Source organism: Sylvia atricapilla, chromosome 11 (assembly GCF_009819655.1).
Source record: "Sylvia atricapilla isolate bSylAtr1 chromosome 11, bSylAtr1.pri, whole genome shotgun sequence".
NCBI classification, from domain to species: domain Eukaryota; kingdom Metazoa; phylum Chordata; class Aves; order Passeriformes; family Sylviidae; genus Sylvia; species Sylvia atricapilla.
The window spans coordinates 16,771,538-16,788,677 of NC_089150.1; the positions used below are offsets into that span (position 1 = coordinate 16,771,538).

The window sequence follows — 17,140 nt, forward strand, 5'->3', positions numbered from 1 at the left end:
GTGTAGCTGTATTTGGCTGCATATGATCCAGGGAGAGCTGAAAGGCGATTTTATGACCAGCTTTGGAAAGCTTCACTCAGTAAATCGAATCAAGTTTGCCAGAGTCATGTAAGCTGTAATCCCTGTTCACTTGTTCTTCAGGCTGGCTGCGGGGAGCAACCTGTAAATAAGCATACCCTCTGCTGCACAAGGCAGTACTGCTACCCAGACCATAGAATTAGAGACGTTTTCACCAGCTCTTGTTTAACCCTTCCAAGATACAAGCTCACAAGAGTGCTTTGCCCCTCTTTTTATGTACATATATCATACAGATGAGAGGCATTGAAAATAATCCTATGAGATATTAATGGCATAAGAGTTTAGAGCTCTGTCTGGTTTTGAGATTTTTTAAATTAAACACCCTTTCAGAAGACATGAGTTCATTTTTTCCATTCAGGATCAGTTACTCAGGATTGCCCCTGGTGAGATATGACTTTGCTATGTTGGCAGCCACTTGTTTCCTCCTCCCACCTCAAATTCAGGCATGGAGAGTGTCTGTGTCAAAAAACCCCCAACAGTTTAAACAAAGTTTTCAGCAGCTCCTCAGGTTGGAACATTTAACAGAAGTTGTTTTTTCCTTCTAGTTCCTAGCACAAGCCTGTTGAGGATCTGCAAGTTTTCAAGCTTGGGTAAGAGCTGTCTCTGCTTCTCTCTGTACTTCCCTAATCTGAATTCCTCACTGTGTGTGTTGTAAGTTTCTTTGTGTGTCATTCTACACAGAAGCCAGATCCCAAGAAACGGTAAGAAGTTTCTTTTTAAAACAGTGTTTCCGTTTATAATCTCTTGCCCCACTGTCTGATTGGGTGGTTGGCAGATGAGGAATTCTGCTCTTCCCTGATTTCCTGGAACAGCCTGGCTGCTGGCTGAAGCGACCACAGCAAGGAGGATGGGAGGGACTGCAAAAAAGGTGGTGATGGATGAGTGTTAATGGAGAAGAAAGAGTTCTTGGACCTGATTTAATTTCCCCAGCCTTCCTAGGAAAGGGAGGAGAAGGAATGCATCTCTCCCACACTTGACTGTTCCAGCTGCTTCCTACCCTTCCATATAGGCACTAGCACCATATTTCTATGTTGAGCAACAGAGAAGATGCTCCAGTCTGGACCTAAAGCATCTTGACACTTACACCATGGTTTGTTATTCTGTTTTCCACTGCATTTAATTAGACCATGTTTCTTAGACCCCTTGTTGTCTCTATGAACTGCCCTGTGAGAAGGTGTTTCTCTGGGTGGCACCCAGATGTTTCAGCAGGGGAAAAAGGAAAGGTGGAGCACTTGGAGACAAAGGAGAGGGCTGGAAAGATGAGCACACTGGCTGGGTGCTCCTGATAAACTAATTGGCAATGAAGTATTTAGTACTGGCACACTGCCATCACTGAGCATTGATGCAATTTGCTTGGATCAGGCTTTCAAGGTTTTTTGCCCAAGTCTTGGTTCCAGCAACCCCAGCAGAGGACTGCAGTTCATCACAGAAGAGGGGTGATAAATTGGTGTGATAAATCTCATGGCTGCCCAGCTGTGACAGGTGTAGGTGGGGGATGAAACGTGGAGAATTTCCGAGTATCGATAAAGTCAAATCCTGGCAATCCAAAGGCTGTTTGGAAACCAGCTCTGTGGGGAATGACTCCGCATTTTTTGCTATCTGGCAGAAAGACCTACTGGGGATGTGTGTAGAATTAAAATCCTGTGAGGTGAGCCTGGCACACCAGTGGTTTGCTGGAAAAATTCAGCAGTTATGTGAGTGCTGGCTGAAGGATTTCTCTCAGAAATGGGCTATGGCTGTTTGGACAGACTTAGAGTTGGTGCTATACTTAAACTCTGAGAACCCAAAAGGACTAAAAGAGGGATGTGGAGAACAGCTCTTCTCTCCTAGATGCTTCCTTTCTTTACACTCCCATCCCATGGAACACAGAGTACAAGGCAGGTATCTGATGCTATAGCAATGATGAGCAACTTTAACCACCATCTTGAGGGGTAAATATTATTTATAGTTGTGCTTTGATGGCTTCAGAAAGAGTACATCCAGAGTGAAGAAGGAGGAATATCTTGTTCAGCTGATTCAGTTGTTTTCTGAGAAAAGGCGGAAGCTTTGAGGTCCTGTCAAAGGTAAGAAAAAGCAGCGCTACAAAGTTGTGGAGAAAAAACTGAGGACAGTGATTTATCAGGATTGAGTACACTGTGTGTGCAAATTGGCAGCAGTTATGGTACACACTGTATTGAGAAGTTAATATGTAAAGGCAGGGTTATGTACTCAATTTGTGCAGTTTTACATTGCCTAAAGGTGGAATTGCATAAGGGATTGTTTTTCTGGGATTCAAACTTTCAGTGTTTTGGCTAGCAGAATTGGAGTGAAGAATAAGGAAAAATAATGGCTGGGTTTGTAAATAGAAAGAAAAAAAGAGTGGTGGTTTTCTTTTTTGGAGTGCTTCCTGCATCTTTCTCCTGCCATATCAGTAAAATCACCTCATGTGCTCTGCCTGAGTGAGAGTATTGTCTTCACTGTCTGTAACCTATTAACAGTTTGAGTTACAGCAGCTGAGCATTTTCGTTGTGACAGTCTGTTACATGTTTATCCCACACATACCATACAGAATTACCTAATAGGTAGGTTTCTCCTAGGATCCTCACTGTAGAGCTCATCAGGCCCAGCTCCCACCTCCAGAGAATTTTCCTTAAAGCTGTTGCCCACGTCATCTGATGCTGCCATTCTGCCTCTCAAAAAGGGCATTCTGCTTTCCATGATGTTGGTGCAGAGGGGCTTATGAACATGGTTAACCTTTTCACATATCTGGGATGAATCTGTAACCTATTTCACATTCCTGGACCTGCTGTATTTTAGCCTCAGTTTTAGAGATTACTACTCAAAGAAGCTGCTTGGAATTTAAGTGAGGGAGCTAAATTAAGAAGGAGTGAACATAACTCAGTGTATGGGTGGAGGAAGAGGAGCATCACCTGTCAGCTCCCACCCAAAGCATTCAAAGACTCAGAGAAACTGTTCGCCACTCATCACCAGGGGCCTGGTTGTCAACACATTCAACGTGAGTAACTCAAGGCTTGCCACCAGAAAGTCATCCCACAAGTAGGCATCCTCTAGTTAGTCATCTTTTGTGGATGGCAGCAGGAATCCATGGAAATCCTCCTGTCCTAAGGGCTGCATCTTGAAAGCCACTGGTTAATACAGCTTAATGGTGCCTCTGGTGATGCTGGTGTGTATTTTATAATGTCTTTTCTTTCTGTGTCAGAAGCTTGGATCTCAGGGAAGTCAGGCTCTGTAATCGCATGGGGTCACTGTAGACATTGTGCTGCTGGGTCAAAGCCAGTGCAGATTTGTCTGGAGTCTGGGTGAGTGAATTTTCTCCAAGAGCTCCTGGCCTTCCCCATTTGGCATTTCTCACCTCTCAAGAAATGTGTATTTTTGCTGTTTGTTCTTCACTTGTGTAGCAAGGAATGGTTTCCTTTGCAGTTGTTCCTTCTGGAAAAGTGAGACTAAGCTGTGGACCAGTGTCAGGCTCATAATCCTCTTGATTTCTGGCTGTTTCCTTGGCCCCTACAACTAGGACAAGAACTGTCCACCAGACAGACCATGGAGATCATGGGGCTGTGAAGAGCAGGCCAGAGTGCCTTTTGGGCACTGTGCATGCTCAATGGCCTGATTTTACAAACCACATCTTGAGGTGTGCAAGTATGGGAGGTTCCAGCCTGTTGAGGTTTCCAAGGAAAGCTGATGAGCCAAGCCAGTGTTTCTTTGGATCCCGTGGAAAAGGCAGTATTGCACATCACTTGCTCATTGCAGTTTCTGCCCACCCATTTAAACTGGTGTGTGAGTACAGAGGCCCCAGGTACCTGCTCTCTAACAACAGTGCTTACTGCTGGAATTCTTCCACACTGACCAGTGCCTCACTCATCTGTGATTCATGGCTTGAAAGGATCAGTAGTGCGTTCTGGGATCGTTGTACAGTCTAAATCTTGACATTTTCTTCTTTTTCCTCTTGCATGTAATAAATAATATTTAAGGAAGCTGTTGAGAAGGATGTGGGATTGAAAGCCCTCTTTCTTCCAAAAGCCCTCCCCCAATATGTGTAGACAGCTGTAAATATTTTTCAGTGCAATTGTCATGCTTGGTTTAAGATCCCAAAGGTGAAAGTCCATAGTAAACTTCCTGTTTTACCCAAATACACTTCTTTGACATTATGAAAAACCAAATAAACACACAGTATTGTGGCCTTGGGGACAGGCCAGGAAAAACGCAGTAAGTGGAGCAATATCATCACCTTTCACAGCAGTGCAGATCATTGAAGGAAAAGTATGTGCTGTCAACAGCAGGGAAATCCATTTCATTTATTTACTTTTCTTCAACTCCTGATTTTCATCAACCACGTTCTGGGTTTTTCTGGCTGTTACTTGTCAGCCAGGTGCTCAGCAAGCTTCCTTCTGTAAACCCTAAATCTGTCTGCAGCTAAATGCTGTGCTGGGGGAGCCCAGGCTGTGGCCAGGTTCCTTCTCCATTGGCTTGGCACAGCTTTCTTGAAGCAGAGAAATTGCATAGGATTAGCTAAGAACTTGGTCCCAGCCATGTCTTGGCTCCTGCTATAGCCATCTATTTATCTAGAAATAAATTTTATGGCCAGGTGTGTGCTTGGCTGTGCACACAGCTGGTTAGAGCAGAGTTAGGAGCCAAGGTGGCTTCTGAAAAAGCCTGGGGTGGAAAAGGTGCTCTATAAAATGAGGGCACAGGACTGGCCTGGCGTGTGGTCCTTGTGCACAACTGCCAGAAAGGTACTGGAGATTATGCCCAGCCTGGATTGCCCGTGTTAGGCTCAGCCGAGTTTAGACCTTGCAGATGGCAGATTTCCATCTTGGTGATATTTATTCTCACTGATGTTTGCTGGTATAATGTGTGCTGACACTAGAAAGGATTTTCGGTGTGATACCCAGGTGTGGCTGCTGCCTTTGGCAGAGCCGTTTTCATTTGCAGGGGCTGAAATCCCTGAAAGTAAAGCTGGGATACGGCAGGAGCAGGGAAGGCAGCGCCGGGCAGGGGGAAAGGTGGGAGCTGCTGCTGCCGGCTGCCAGTGCACACAGGCTGCAGCTGGGCTCATCCAGCACTGAGAAAAGAAGGTCAGAACAATCCTTCTGGGACTGACGTGAAGAAGGAGAAGGGAATGTCTGGGGAGCCGAAGGCCTCTTTGTGTACGGGGTGGCCTCTTTGCTTCCATCCTTCCCCCGCTGCCGTGGCCTGGCCCCCCATTCCCGGGGGGAGCGCAGCCCGGCGGTTCTAGGAACAGCTCGGCCCGAGGCAGCAGCCGCCAGTTCCGAGAAGCGCTGCCCTGCGGGACGCTTCAGGGAATTCTCGCTGCCATTCCAAGCATGGCAAAAGAGCTCCTCCAGTGACCTGAGGCTCCCCCGTGGCCGGGGGCAAAAGTTTGGAGTCAGGCCACGGCACTGGGAAGATTACCAGACACTGGAGGGGCTGGAGATTAATGCCCCACTCAGCTCTTTACTACAGAATGTTGTTTGGCTTCTTGAAGGATCGAGAGAAGGAATTTGCTACGTAAGAGACGGCAGTAGTGACCACAGGAATTTAGAAAAGGGATATGGAGTTAAAAGGTCAAAATTTCCCGTCGTCAGTCATCATCTCCGTGGTAGGAGTCTGAGAGGGCGCCAGGAGCTCAGACAGATTTGGGGACCCTGAAACATCTCACAACCACATGACCTAGAATAAATGAAGCAAGACTGATTGAGTACCACTGCCTGGTGCTGCTGTCCCACACTTTGTGTTTCCCAGTGCCACGACTCATCAGTCCTTGGCCTGTCCCAGGTTCAGCCCTCTGCTGCATGTTCCCTCCTTCCAAAGCAGGACACGATGGGAACTTTTCTACCAAGCCCTGCAGAGCTTCTAAGGAAAATACTCAGCATGACACTGACAAATTAATGTTATTCTTATTGCCCACATAGAAGTTAAAATTATTTTGCATGCTGCTGGCAACCTGAGGGGAGTGAATTTCTCACAGCACTTGGTTTTAAACACATCTTTTACATGCAGTTACTGAGTTGCTTTGGATTGACTTCAAATTAGCACGGAATTGAGGAAGTGTGTAAATTGGATATTGGCTGCCAAGGCACTTTTCTCAGTCACTGTAGCAATGCTTCAGACAGTGCCTGCCTTCTCAGATGTTGGGAAGGCACATGTGGAGGGGTCTCTCTCTAGGAGAAGTGGGCTAATCTACCACAAATCGCTCCAAGACAGGAGGGAAGGACTCACCATTTTCTGGCTTTCTGGCCAGACCAGATCAGTCCTCTAGGCCTTGACTTTGTCAATGCTGTGAATTTTATTGGGATGTTATAATTTTGCACACTATTTCCAGTCTAGTCCTACACTTTGAAGACCCGTGAACTCTGTACCAACTCTGACCCTGAATTTTGCTGCTCTTTTTTGACTTGGGCTGACAGCCACAGCTCTGTCACGTTGTGCTCCAGCCAGCGTGCTGTTCTCTGAGTCTGTTTGTTTAATGCCATCAGCTCTCCCCGAGACTTCAGTGCAAGTTGTTTCTTTACTTTCTGGTGTAATGCTTTTCTCAGGTACCAGTCAGCCCCCAAACCTCTTTGTCCCCATTTGTTTATTGTGGTTCTGCCTCTAATGTTTGATCAGACTTTCTGAAACTGCTTTTGAGTCTTTCCTCCTCTTCATTCTTTGTTATTTCCTCTGTATTTTTCAGTGTGGAGAAACTTCCATAAAATGAGAGCCAACAAAGTCTTTTCAGCTCATGTATGTCCTGGGTTTGGGAAGAAGCATATGCTCGTGTTTGTGGGAGAGGCAGATGTTCTTGCTCTTCATGTAAAAGACCTTAAAGCATTCACAGGATTATGATGCTGGAGTAGCTATTCCATCAAAGCCATAGCAACTTCCTTGTTGTCTTTCATTTTCTTAGTTATTTGTGTTTGGTTTCTATGAACAACTAATTAAAATGCAGAAGAGTAGCTCTTTATTAAGGTTTTATTAACATTTAATTTGCTTTTCGGTTTTTGGTAGGAGATCAAAAGGCTTAGCTCTTTCCTAGAAAGATAACAAAAGAGTGGCAGTGCTGTGCTAGGATAATGTCCCTCTAGGAACTTCCTGTGCTCTGCAGGGGGGTGGGCAGAGATCCCCTGCTCTCAGGGGTACATGGAAGGAGGCACAGGGGGGCATTTACCCAAACTTGGGGGCTCCAGGAGCCACAGGCAGGAGCAGCTCTTCCAGCTGCACTCAAAGCATCCTTCCTGCCCATGGTCTGCAGGGGGTTCTCTTGCTTCTTGCTCACTTGGAAATGCTGAACTCAGCCCCTCCACTGCCCTCCCTCAACCCCTCTCCCTGTTGTGCTTTTACACCACAAGGGTGAGGGCTGGCTAGAAGGTGGTTCCTTCCACAGCTCCTTCCTGGTCTCCCCAAGTTTTTGCTGGTGTGTAGTTGATGCAGGTGTTAGTGAATAAAGCTGTTGAAGAAAAGATTGCCTGTGGACTCTTCAGGTGAAGTCTTCCTTTTTCCTCATACAGGTTCAGTTCCATCTTCGTCACTTTTCTGTGCAAAGCCCTTGAGGAACTGGGAGATCAATTATATTTGCTTTGTTTGTAGATGCTCTGCTCTGAAGGAGTTATTCCCAGGTCTTTCAGAGCATCTCCACTGAGCCTGAATGTAGCTAAAACAGCAGAAGCAGCTTTTCTTTTATGTTTCTTCTTCCCTTGTTCACCAAATTTTCTCCTCTTGGATGCAGGCACGTGTTTAAAACTCACAGGACTCCTTGGGTTTGTGACTTGCTGCTTTGCTGCAGCAAAGAGACAGGATGAAGCTGAGGAGAAACCAGAATATTCTATATGAAGATGGGGGGGAAAAAAAGATATTTTCTTTCTTTTCTCCTTTTCCCTTTCTGCAACCAGTGTAGATGCTCCATGTCATTGTTCTCTCAGTTACCAGCTGCTGCTTACGAGGATAGACCCTGCATTTCAGCTGTTGCTGACTGCCAAGAAAGAGGGTTGGTTTGATGACAGAAAATTCTTGCTGCTGTCATAGATCAGTGGCAGAGAAGTAGAGCAATTATCTTGTTCGTTTGTGAAGTCCTGAGGGATTTCTGATCCATGTGCTGTTGTATTTTCTACTGATTTTCCTTCTAGCAAAGGTTTGCTTTGAAGTTTGCACATAACTCGTTTGTTACGTGCGTCTGCAAAGGGTGAAACAAGTCTCAACTCTTCTAGCTCCTCTCTTTCAAACAAGCTGTGCACTGTTTCCTCAAAGGAGCTGTCAAGGAATTAATTTTTTATGAATTTGTTACCTAATCTGAAGGATAGGGAAGATGTTCAGCTTACTTTTCCTATGGGGAACTGGAGTCCTAAAGCAAACAGATCCTCCCCTTCCCTAAACACACAAATTTGTTGCTATAATACTTCCTTTGTCCTGTAAGAGAACCCCCTTTCTTTCAGATATTAAATGCAGAGGTAGCTCGTGCCTGAGCAAGTTTCCTTGTGAGTTATGAGCAATGCCTGGGATTGGGACAGTGAGCATGGCTGTGTCCCCTGCAGGTTGGACTGGCTACCCACGGCCCTTTGGCTAACTGGCTTGTGCCATGGAGTGTTTTGGCTCCTGGAGTAAGGCAGCTTTTGCCCTTCCTCCTCCGGGGTGTTCTCTGTGCCACGTTGTCATGGCAAAAGTTGCAATGGAAAATCCCACTTGCTGGGCTCCATGGAACTGCTGCTGACAGCTGGAGCTGGCACAGCAAGGAGTGTGGAGCAGCTGGAGAGAAGTGGGAATAGTTACAGAGGAATGTTTAAAGACTGTCCTGGTCTCCTTGTGGTATGCTAAAGAAGGTGCAGAGGGCATAACCCTCATTGCCTCGTTAGCCAGGGGAGACATCTATCCAACCTGAAATTAATGCTGTCCTTGGAAGAGGGTTTTCCCTGTGAACTGGCTCCTGGGTGAGGTTTGGGGAAGGCCTGTGCAGATTTCTTGCTCAGCAGTGGATAAGAAGCTTCCAAAGGTATTCACAGCACCATATGGCTGCAGCATGATGTAGTGCCAGTGCATTAATTCCTCCTGAGACTGCGTATCTCTCCCTCTTTGTTTGCCTTCTTGTTGCTTAGTTTATTCTCCTGTTGCATGAGACTGTCTGGGAGAAAGCTGAAGGGAGCAGAAGCAGGTGAAACATTTAGAAACAACACAATTTCCTAGAATAAGGCATTAGCAGTTGTCTTTATCGATGCTTCTCAGTCCCAAGGGGATGTTTAAGGAGCTCAAAGAGTGTACAAACCATCTGTAATAACAGTACAGGGCAATGCAGGGGCTGGTGCCCCACTGGCACACCCTCCCTAGCCCCGTAGCCAGATCCCACTGAGCCCCTAAAGCTGCCAGGATGCAAATGGGGGCGTTTGCATGATTCACTCCCCCCAGTTTAGCAGGAGGTGCTGCAGTGCCACAGCCCAGAGCCATCTGCTCCAGCAGCCTGGAGCAGGAGAGCACACACCACTGGAGCTGCACAAATAAAAGCCATGTGCTTAGTGTCCTTGGCCTTGCTTCCCCCACTTTGCTGTGTGATCACCTAAAATGGGTTTGCACAGTGAGCAAGCAATTCCTGTCACAGGGTGAATTCTGAGTAGGTTTTTGCCCCGCAGCTCTCACTAAAAGTGCACGTGAGGCTTCCATCTAACCTCCTTTCTGGGCACTGCTTCCCACACTGGGAGCCCCTTGTCAGTGTAAGGTGCAGGCCAGGTGTGATTCCTTGAGACTCCAGGAAAAATTCATTTTCAGCTTTTTGTGCTTCCCTAGGCAATGTTTCCAGCCGATCCATCTTCCTTTCTGTGTTTCCTGGAATTTGTTCTTAGAGCAAAGCAGTAGATTTCGGTTGGGTGGAATTTTTTCCCTTTTATTGTTTTTTTCTGTGCAATAAAGCTGTTCAGTTATTTTCCTTAGAAATGCCTCCCTCGGTGTGCTGATGAGGCGTGTGGCAGAGGAGGGGCTGCTGTCAGCACAGCTCAGTTCCTGGAAGAGCTGAAGTGCAATGGAAATGACCCCAGGGAGCAATGGGCTTTCCACAGAAACCTGATGGGGGAAGGGCTGCCTGAGCCTGGATGGCCTTAAGAGCTTGTTCAGTTTTCTTTCTGCAGCCTGACAGGGAAAGGAAGGGAGCGACGGTGTTACACACAGCTTCAATCACAGCAGTGGGGTGTTAATGCAGCATCCTGTGCAGTGAAGACATTGGGACATCATTTGGTGGTTCTGTGCCCCAAGGCACCCTGTGGATGCTGTCAGCATCCTGCTCATCTCCAGACACCCAAAGGCTCAGTAGATAAATTGATCCACTCCTTCCTTACACTAGAGATTTGTAATTCTACATATTCCCATTTGTATGGTGTTTTCCTTCACCTTTCACTATTTCACTTGCACTGTTCCTGCCTTTCTGCTTTTAAAGGAACAAACATGAATTGCAAATTTCGTAGCTGTGATTTAACCTTTTTCCTCTGTTATAGTTCTCTGAGCTGGGCTGGTGATTTGGCCTGATATTTTTGGATCAGTCATCTCACAGGTGTTTTGATATTTACAGAATCACTGGTATCTTTTATCTGCACTAAATATCTGTTTCCTCATGCTTGAGGGCAGCCAGGGAAGAAGGAAAAAATACTACCTCAGTCCTTATGTCAGGGGCCTAAGGGAGTTCACATTAAATGAAAATCTGCCCGTGCCACAATCTGGATATAAGACAGCAGTGGAAAGACCTGGAAGCTTCTTCCCAGCCCAGCTTGCTTTGGGTGCAATGTCCTGTAGGTGCAGCCTGAGGTGTGAGCAGGCACAGAAAGGTGCTGCTGCTTTGGTGCTGTCAGCCTGAACCTGCCATGTAGGAAAAAGCTGCTGTGCATGAGAGCATTCCTGAAGGCTGCAAACCTTTGGAGCTTATGGCTTCAGCTGCCCTGAGCTCAGGAGCAACCAGCAGCAAATAAAACCCTGCTTCGTGGCTAGAGAAAATAAGAAGGGACTCTATTTTGCTTCCTGCCCCAGGAATTTGAGTTTCCCCCACTGGCTCCTCCATTCCCACATTAAAGCCTTTTGTGAGGCTGTCGGCAGCCACTGCTGCACAGAGTGGTTGTGACCTGCCCTTTCCCACACACCTGGGTGACTTAGCTGGGAGCTGCACCACATTTTCCACAATATGGGAGGAATTCTTCATACATTACAAAGTATTAGTGCACCATCTGGAAATAGCAGAAAGTACTTTTCCAAGCAGGGGGGGTGGGGGGGGTTGAGTGTAATTAAAAATTAACTTTTCCAAGCTCCTTTGGTCAGCGTTGGAGACTCAAAAAAATAAGGATAGTACTTGTGTATATATATCTGTGTATATATTTTTTCATATATATTGACAAGCTGAATACTCATTACAAAAGGCCTTGACATTTAACAGCACAGGGAAGTGAAACTAATCAGATATATTGTATGAAGACAGCATGAGGAAATGCTGTTTTGTAGTTGGTTCCTTTCCAGGCAAATCGTCCTAACTCTCTTTTGTCAAGTAAACACATGGGTGGAAGAGGTGTTTGTCAGGAGAAGGGTGTAGCTGGATGTAATTAGTAACAGAATCCAACTTTCCATGAAAAGCTTATTAGTGCAGAGTCAGACCTGTTTAGGTGCTGCAGTGCTTCTGCTCCATCAGGGTGAGCTTCCAGGGAGCAGCAGCAATTCCTTGGCCAGCAGAGCTGCCTCCACCACAGTGAGGAGGAAGGGCTGGGCAGTGCTGAGCACAGCACTGGGGTTTGTGCAAGAGCAGCAGACCACAGGGTGTGAGCTCTGGGGTCAGAGGTCCAGCCAGAGTTCGCAGTTTGAGAGGGAAAGGACCAAGGGAAGACTTTATATGGCGAGAACCCAGGGCCAGCTTTGCCTCCTGAGCATATAAAGCCAGGATCAGAAATGTGGTGTTGGTTGCTGTGGGGACAAGAGAATCCACCGATGCTTTCCTTTATGGTCCTACCACTCTGGTGCACTTGTCTCCTCTGGCAGTGCAGGGAAGAAGGGAGCTTGTGTCCCTTACAAATTGCTCTTGCTCAGATTTGAGGCAGCGTTGCAAGGGCAAGAAAGAGTCACCTTTGCACAGAGTAACTTTGGGCCTGACTTGCTTTGTGTCGAGGTTGCTGGTGTGGGGCTGAGCTCAGTGGAGGCGGCGGCGCGGAGAACCAACCCCTTTGCGTGCTGCCATAAGCATTTCTCTGGGATTGCTGTGGGGGTTGTTTGGAAGCTGCCCTGGGTGAGTCTTCAGGCCTGGGTCGAGCCGTGCCTGCTCTGGCGCCGGGCGCTTTGCCCACTGGCCATAAAGGCCGTTCCCGCTGCGGCGGTACCAGCCGGGAGCCAATGAGGTTCTGGGTCAGAGCAGGCAGCCCGGGGGACTCGAGCACAGTTTGGTCCCCTGGCCCCTCACCAGGGTCTGCCCCAGGCCACCCATGGGCAGCCCCCGTCTCCACACCACTGTCTGTAAACCCACTGACCCAACGGGAGGCATTCCTGTAGCCCTGTGCCAGCCCTGGGGATAGAGGAGTGATTCAAACTCTCTTCTTGGGTGGTTCCAAGGGGTTCTGACAAGGTGCACAGGATTGTTTTTAGTGTAAAATGGCAGTAGGGGCTGTCTGGTATAGGCAGAATATCTGGCTTCAGTGAACACACAGCTCCGGTTGGGCTGCTTTAACTTTGATGTGGAAAAAATGACCCACTTTTGGCAGGGACAGCTGGTCTTTGAAAACAGAAGTTAAATTGTTACTTGGTTACTGTGTAGAGTTTGAAGTACCTTTAGCATCTCAGTTTATCCTCAGCTGATGAACCTTGTGGCTGCCTTTGTGTGTCTCAAGGTCAGGCTGGTCACCACTGATAATTTTGTATCACTCAGGTATTTTCTGATGATGTGGAAGATCGCCAGCACAGGGAGTACAAATGAGGAATAACATGAAAACTCCACCCATTCAGGCACTTCTGTCAAGTACCATGCAGGAGATGCACACTGAGTCCTGGTGTCCTCAGTCTTTTTGTTCCTGCCTCCCCACTGGAGGTCATGGGGAGGACACACAAAAAGCCCAACATCTCTGCAAAACAAAAAGAGGAACCAAAGAGGAAACTTCCTCTATTTGCTAATTTTCCTTATGTTCCTTGAACATGCGCATAGTTCAAGTGGGAAGGGAGGAGAAAAAGAAGAAAAGCAATGTTGCTGAGGTTCATAGATCTAAACAATAAAAAATTAAAAATTCCAGAGACTTTTCAGTGCAGATTGTCAGTGTCTGACATTTTGCTGTAGTGATAGTCATTGCTTTAACTATTTACAAGTTTTCTTCTATCCTTGTACCACCCTCCTTTCCCTTGTTGCTGTTGGAAGATATCCCAGCCATGGTTCTTTCAGGGTAAGGGTCAAGTTAAGGGGTTTGTATCCATGAGGCAGGACTTGAGAACATGTTTCATGTTGATTTTTAACATAGTCATCCTGGCGTATGTACTGGTCCCAAGGTATAAAACTGAGGTTGGGAGATGAAGCTGAAGAAAGTCTGTGGGAACCATCTTTGCTAACTGGCATTCTTCACACAGGTGGAGTTTTGGGGATGTCTTCCCCAGTAATGAGTTGGGCTCTTTCTTTGGCAGTAATTGCAGCTGGCACGAATGCCTAATGGCAGAGAGGCTAAAGGGGCCTGGGTGTTCCCCTTTTCCTTTGGTTGGCAGCATAACATATAAACCTCATTTGACTTATTTCCCTTTGCATTAAAAAGCAATCTCTACAAGGCAAAAGAGACATGAGAAGTCTGTGTTCTCTGACAGAACTTGAAGTGCTTCCTTTTGAAGGCTTTAATCATCAGCTGCCTCCAAACAAGCACTGCTGCACTGATTATATCAGCCTTAGGAAGGCTTGAGGGAAAGGGTAAAAAAATAATTGCTTTATGTCTTGGTTTCAGTGACATCATCGTTTGAAGTGCCCGTCTTGGAAAGCAAACACCTTGGAAGAGCCAAGCACTGGGAATATTTATATCTCTGGAGTTGGGCAAGGTGAGCCCTGTGAGGGGTTTGACCTCAGCTGGCTGCGTCACACGGTGTTTACTGGGCTGTTCCATGAGATCCAGGGCTACCTGGAACCACCAGTGCCTGTAACATGTTCCCTTTGCTTTAGGTCATTTGTTTTGTCAATAACTGGGAATTTTGAGAGCTTTCTGTTTCTGCTCCAGTAAGAATTGGTGGTGCTAGTTACAGGGTTCGCTATAGGGTATACAGTATTTCCTGTAAGTCTTTTGGGTTTTAACTCACCTAAATAATAGGCTGAAGAGCAATGCTGTTGTGGGAAATGGGAGGAGAGAAAAACCAGCTTCTTTGACAGTTTCCTATTTCATTTAACTCAAGCATAAGAAGAGAATGTTTCTTTTGACTCACAGGATGAGGATTGTCCTTGATTTAAGAAGTTCTTTTGACAGGAGTGTTGTTCTTCCATCAGCTAATTCCTCTAAGAACTGAAACTAAGGACATGATTATTGGAGTAATTATAGAGTAATTATAGAGACAAAAGGCAAATACAAAATAAACTGCAAAATTAACATGCAAAATCTTGCTTGTTGCCTCCTGCAAGCTGGATAGAGAAGCATAAGCAGGGTAATATATTATTGTTTATTAGTCAGGTAGGTCTGGATTGAAAATATGTGATGGGGTTGTTTGGTTGTGTTATAGAGTGGACTTTTCTGAGCTCACCTCTCTTCTCATCCAAGACTGGTAGAGTATTTCCCCTTCCAGTAGCTGTTCTGAACTATCCCTTTGGAGTGATGGTTTGTATAAGCACTAATAGCAGTGTGATGATCAATGCATATCTTCTGTTAATGCCAGTGCACTGCTATGTTAGGAAACAGCAGAAGCCAGCATGTGACACCTTCACTTACTGCACCAGTCAGTGTCACACTGTCACTTGACACTGGCACAAGTTATTTTGTTTTCAGCTGTGTGCCTGACTTGTTCTGGCTTACATAGTGAAGTTTCCACTTTCAGGCTGTGCTCTCCAGCCAGGCAGGAAAAGAGCTAAGGGATGCAAAAACTGCCTTCAGGTGTCTGAAGGGATGAAGGGATGCCTTCAGGTGCTTCCTTCAGGTGGCACTTCTTAACAGGAGGGTGCACACACCGGGGCGGGTATGGACCAGGCTCCTTGCCTGCCGTGGGTTGGCAAGGCACTGAGAAATCCCTCCCTTAACCCAGAGCCAAGCTAGAAGGTTCTGTGCAGCCTAGGGGGCATGAGTGTGTCCAGTGGAAGCTGCTGTGGATGAAGAGAGATGTCTGAAGGAATAGTGGGGACGATAGGAGTGGGAGACCAGTCTGGTTTGTGTCATCAGAGGGCTCTGTTCAGAGAATGGAGAGTGCAGCTATTCCCTGCATAACACAATCCACACCTTCTGCACCAAAGTGGTTCCCTGCAAGCTCCATGGCAAACTCTTCCTCCCAGCTGCTTTTCAGTATCCCAGGGCATTTCAACATCTGCACACTCCAGCTTGGAGCGGCTGTTTGCGGATAATCCTGAGTCAGCTGCCTGGCAGGTCACGCTAACCCCGCTCCGAAGGCTTCCATCAGCAACAAAAGGTTCTGCGTGCCCAGGGAAGCCTTCACTCTCCTGTATTCTTGGAAAGAGAAGAGTAATAGGGAGTCTCCATGTCGGCCCACACCCGGATTGTTCTGCCCCTGCTGATCTATCCCCAGCCTGTTTGTCCTTGTTCTTCCCAAACTGCTGCCCAGTGCCTCTCAGCCAAGGTGATTTCCATGGCACAGGACTGAAGGGAACAAAACTAAAAGAGGTGAATTACAAAGAATGTTAAAAGAATGTAAGGAGTATTCCAAAGCCAAGGGCTTAGAAAGAGTGAGGTATTTTTTATAAAGTTAGAGAAATTTTCAAAAAAATCCCTGGAAATTAATAAATAATGTTAGGTCAATGCCTCAGGCTGTTTTCAGATTTAGGTTTTCATTATAACAACACCTTTTATTAGTGCTGAGCACTTTCAGACAAGTACAAACATATAGCATGTGCAGTCGGCAACATATTTCTTCATCATATTTCCAGGCTTGGAGGCAGTGTTTTGAACTCTGCCTCGGCAGTGTTTGGCAATGGCGGTGGTGAGACTTGCATGATGGGAAGAATCCTTGCCAAATTGAGTAACTTCTAACAAGTATAAACACAGCTCTGCCTTCTGTAATCTAGATTTAAAACCATGTTGCTGTTCTAGGGAGGAAACTGTCCTGACATTAAGGACTATGCAGTCTGTGATCAGCTATTAAATCTCTGCTCCTTTGCACTGAGTGAGCCCACAAGGAACAGGCAATGAGGGATAGCTGGCAGGGAAGGGCATCCCAGGAGATGAGTAGTGGGTCTTGCTGTCTGTTTGTCCCAGATATAACCTAGATCTGTTGTTTTTAGGAGTTTTCATCACAAAAAGCCCTGTCCTAGCCAAGGTGAAACAAGTTTGCTGAGATCAGTTCAGGCGTGGCTGTTCAGTTTTCCATGAGCTGATGTTTACGTCCCGAAGTGGCATTGCACATGTTCTAACTGGAATATTTGTAGGTGAACTCAAGAAAGCCAGAATTTATTTGTAAACTGCACCATGGGCTTTCCTTCTGCTTTAAAAAAACCCCTCCATGCTAGGTTTGTGCATGCTGGAGACAGTGTGTGAGGGAAGGGTGTTCTGTTAAATGAGCAGCACTTCAGTGTTAGAGTTTCCCTTGCAGACAAACTCATGCCAGAATTCCATCAGGGATAGAATTCTTGTCTGTAAAACCAGGAATATGAAGTGGACTGAATTCAGCCCTGAAGTAAATGAATTCCCATCCCACTCCTCGGGAAAGGAACCTGTATTTAGCCCGTTGTGTTTTACAGGTTTCCATGGCAGGGCTGTTTCAGCAAGGACAGCATTTCTCCAAGAGCATAGTTGGAAAAGTTGCAGTGTATCTTCCAGACCCAGGCAGTCACATGACAGAGTTACTGGCCAGGCCAGAGTCCAAGGAACTTCAGTCCTGGCTGAGCTCTGCCTCTGAGTGTTGATTGACCAGCTCTTCCTTTCTCCTTCCATCTGGTATATTTATATCAGAGTTTTGAGAAATACCAAGT

General features: G+C 46.5%; 2 long non-coding RNA genes across 3 annotated transcripts; one reads left to right on the forward strand and one right to left on the reverse strand.

The window, feature by feature from the left end:
* On the forward strand, window positions 1-14,609 carry LOC136366066 (uncharacterized). 2 transcript variants are annotated; one of them, XR_010744463.1, is made up of 2 exons: window positions 1-668; window positions 13,971-14,609. It is a non-coding gene; the product is annotated as an uncharacterized lncRNA (long non-coding RNA). The 2 variants fall into 2 exon arrangements; XR_010744462.1 differs by lacking the exon at window positions 1-668 and adding an exon at window positions 1,192-2,141.
* On the reverse strand, window positions 7,012-13,964 carry LOC136366065 (uncharacterized). Its single transcript, XR_010744461.1, has 2 exons — window positions 9,708-13,964; window positions 7,012-9,180 (listed from the first exon to the last, which is right to left on the reverse strand). It is a non-coding gene; the product is annotated as an uncharacterized lncRNA (long non-coding RNA).
* Window positions 14,610-17,140: the final 2,531 nt, after the last annotated feature.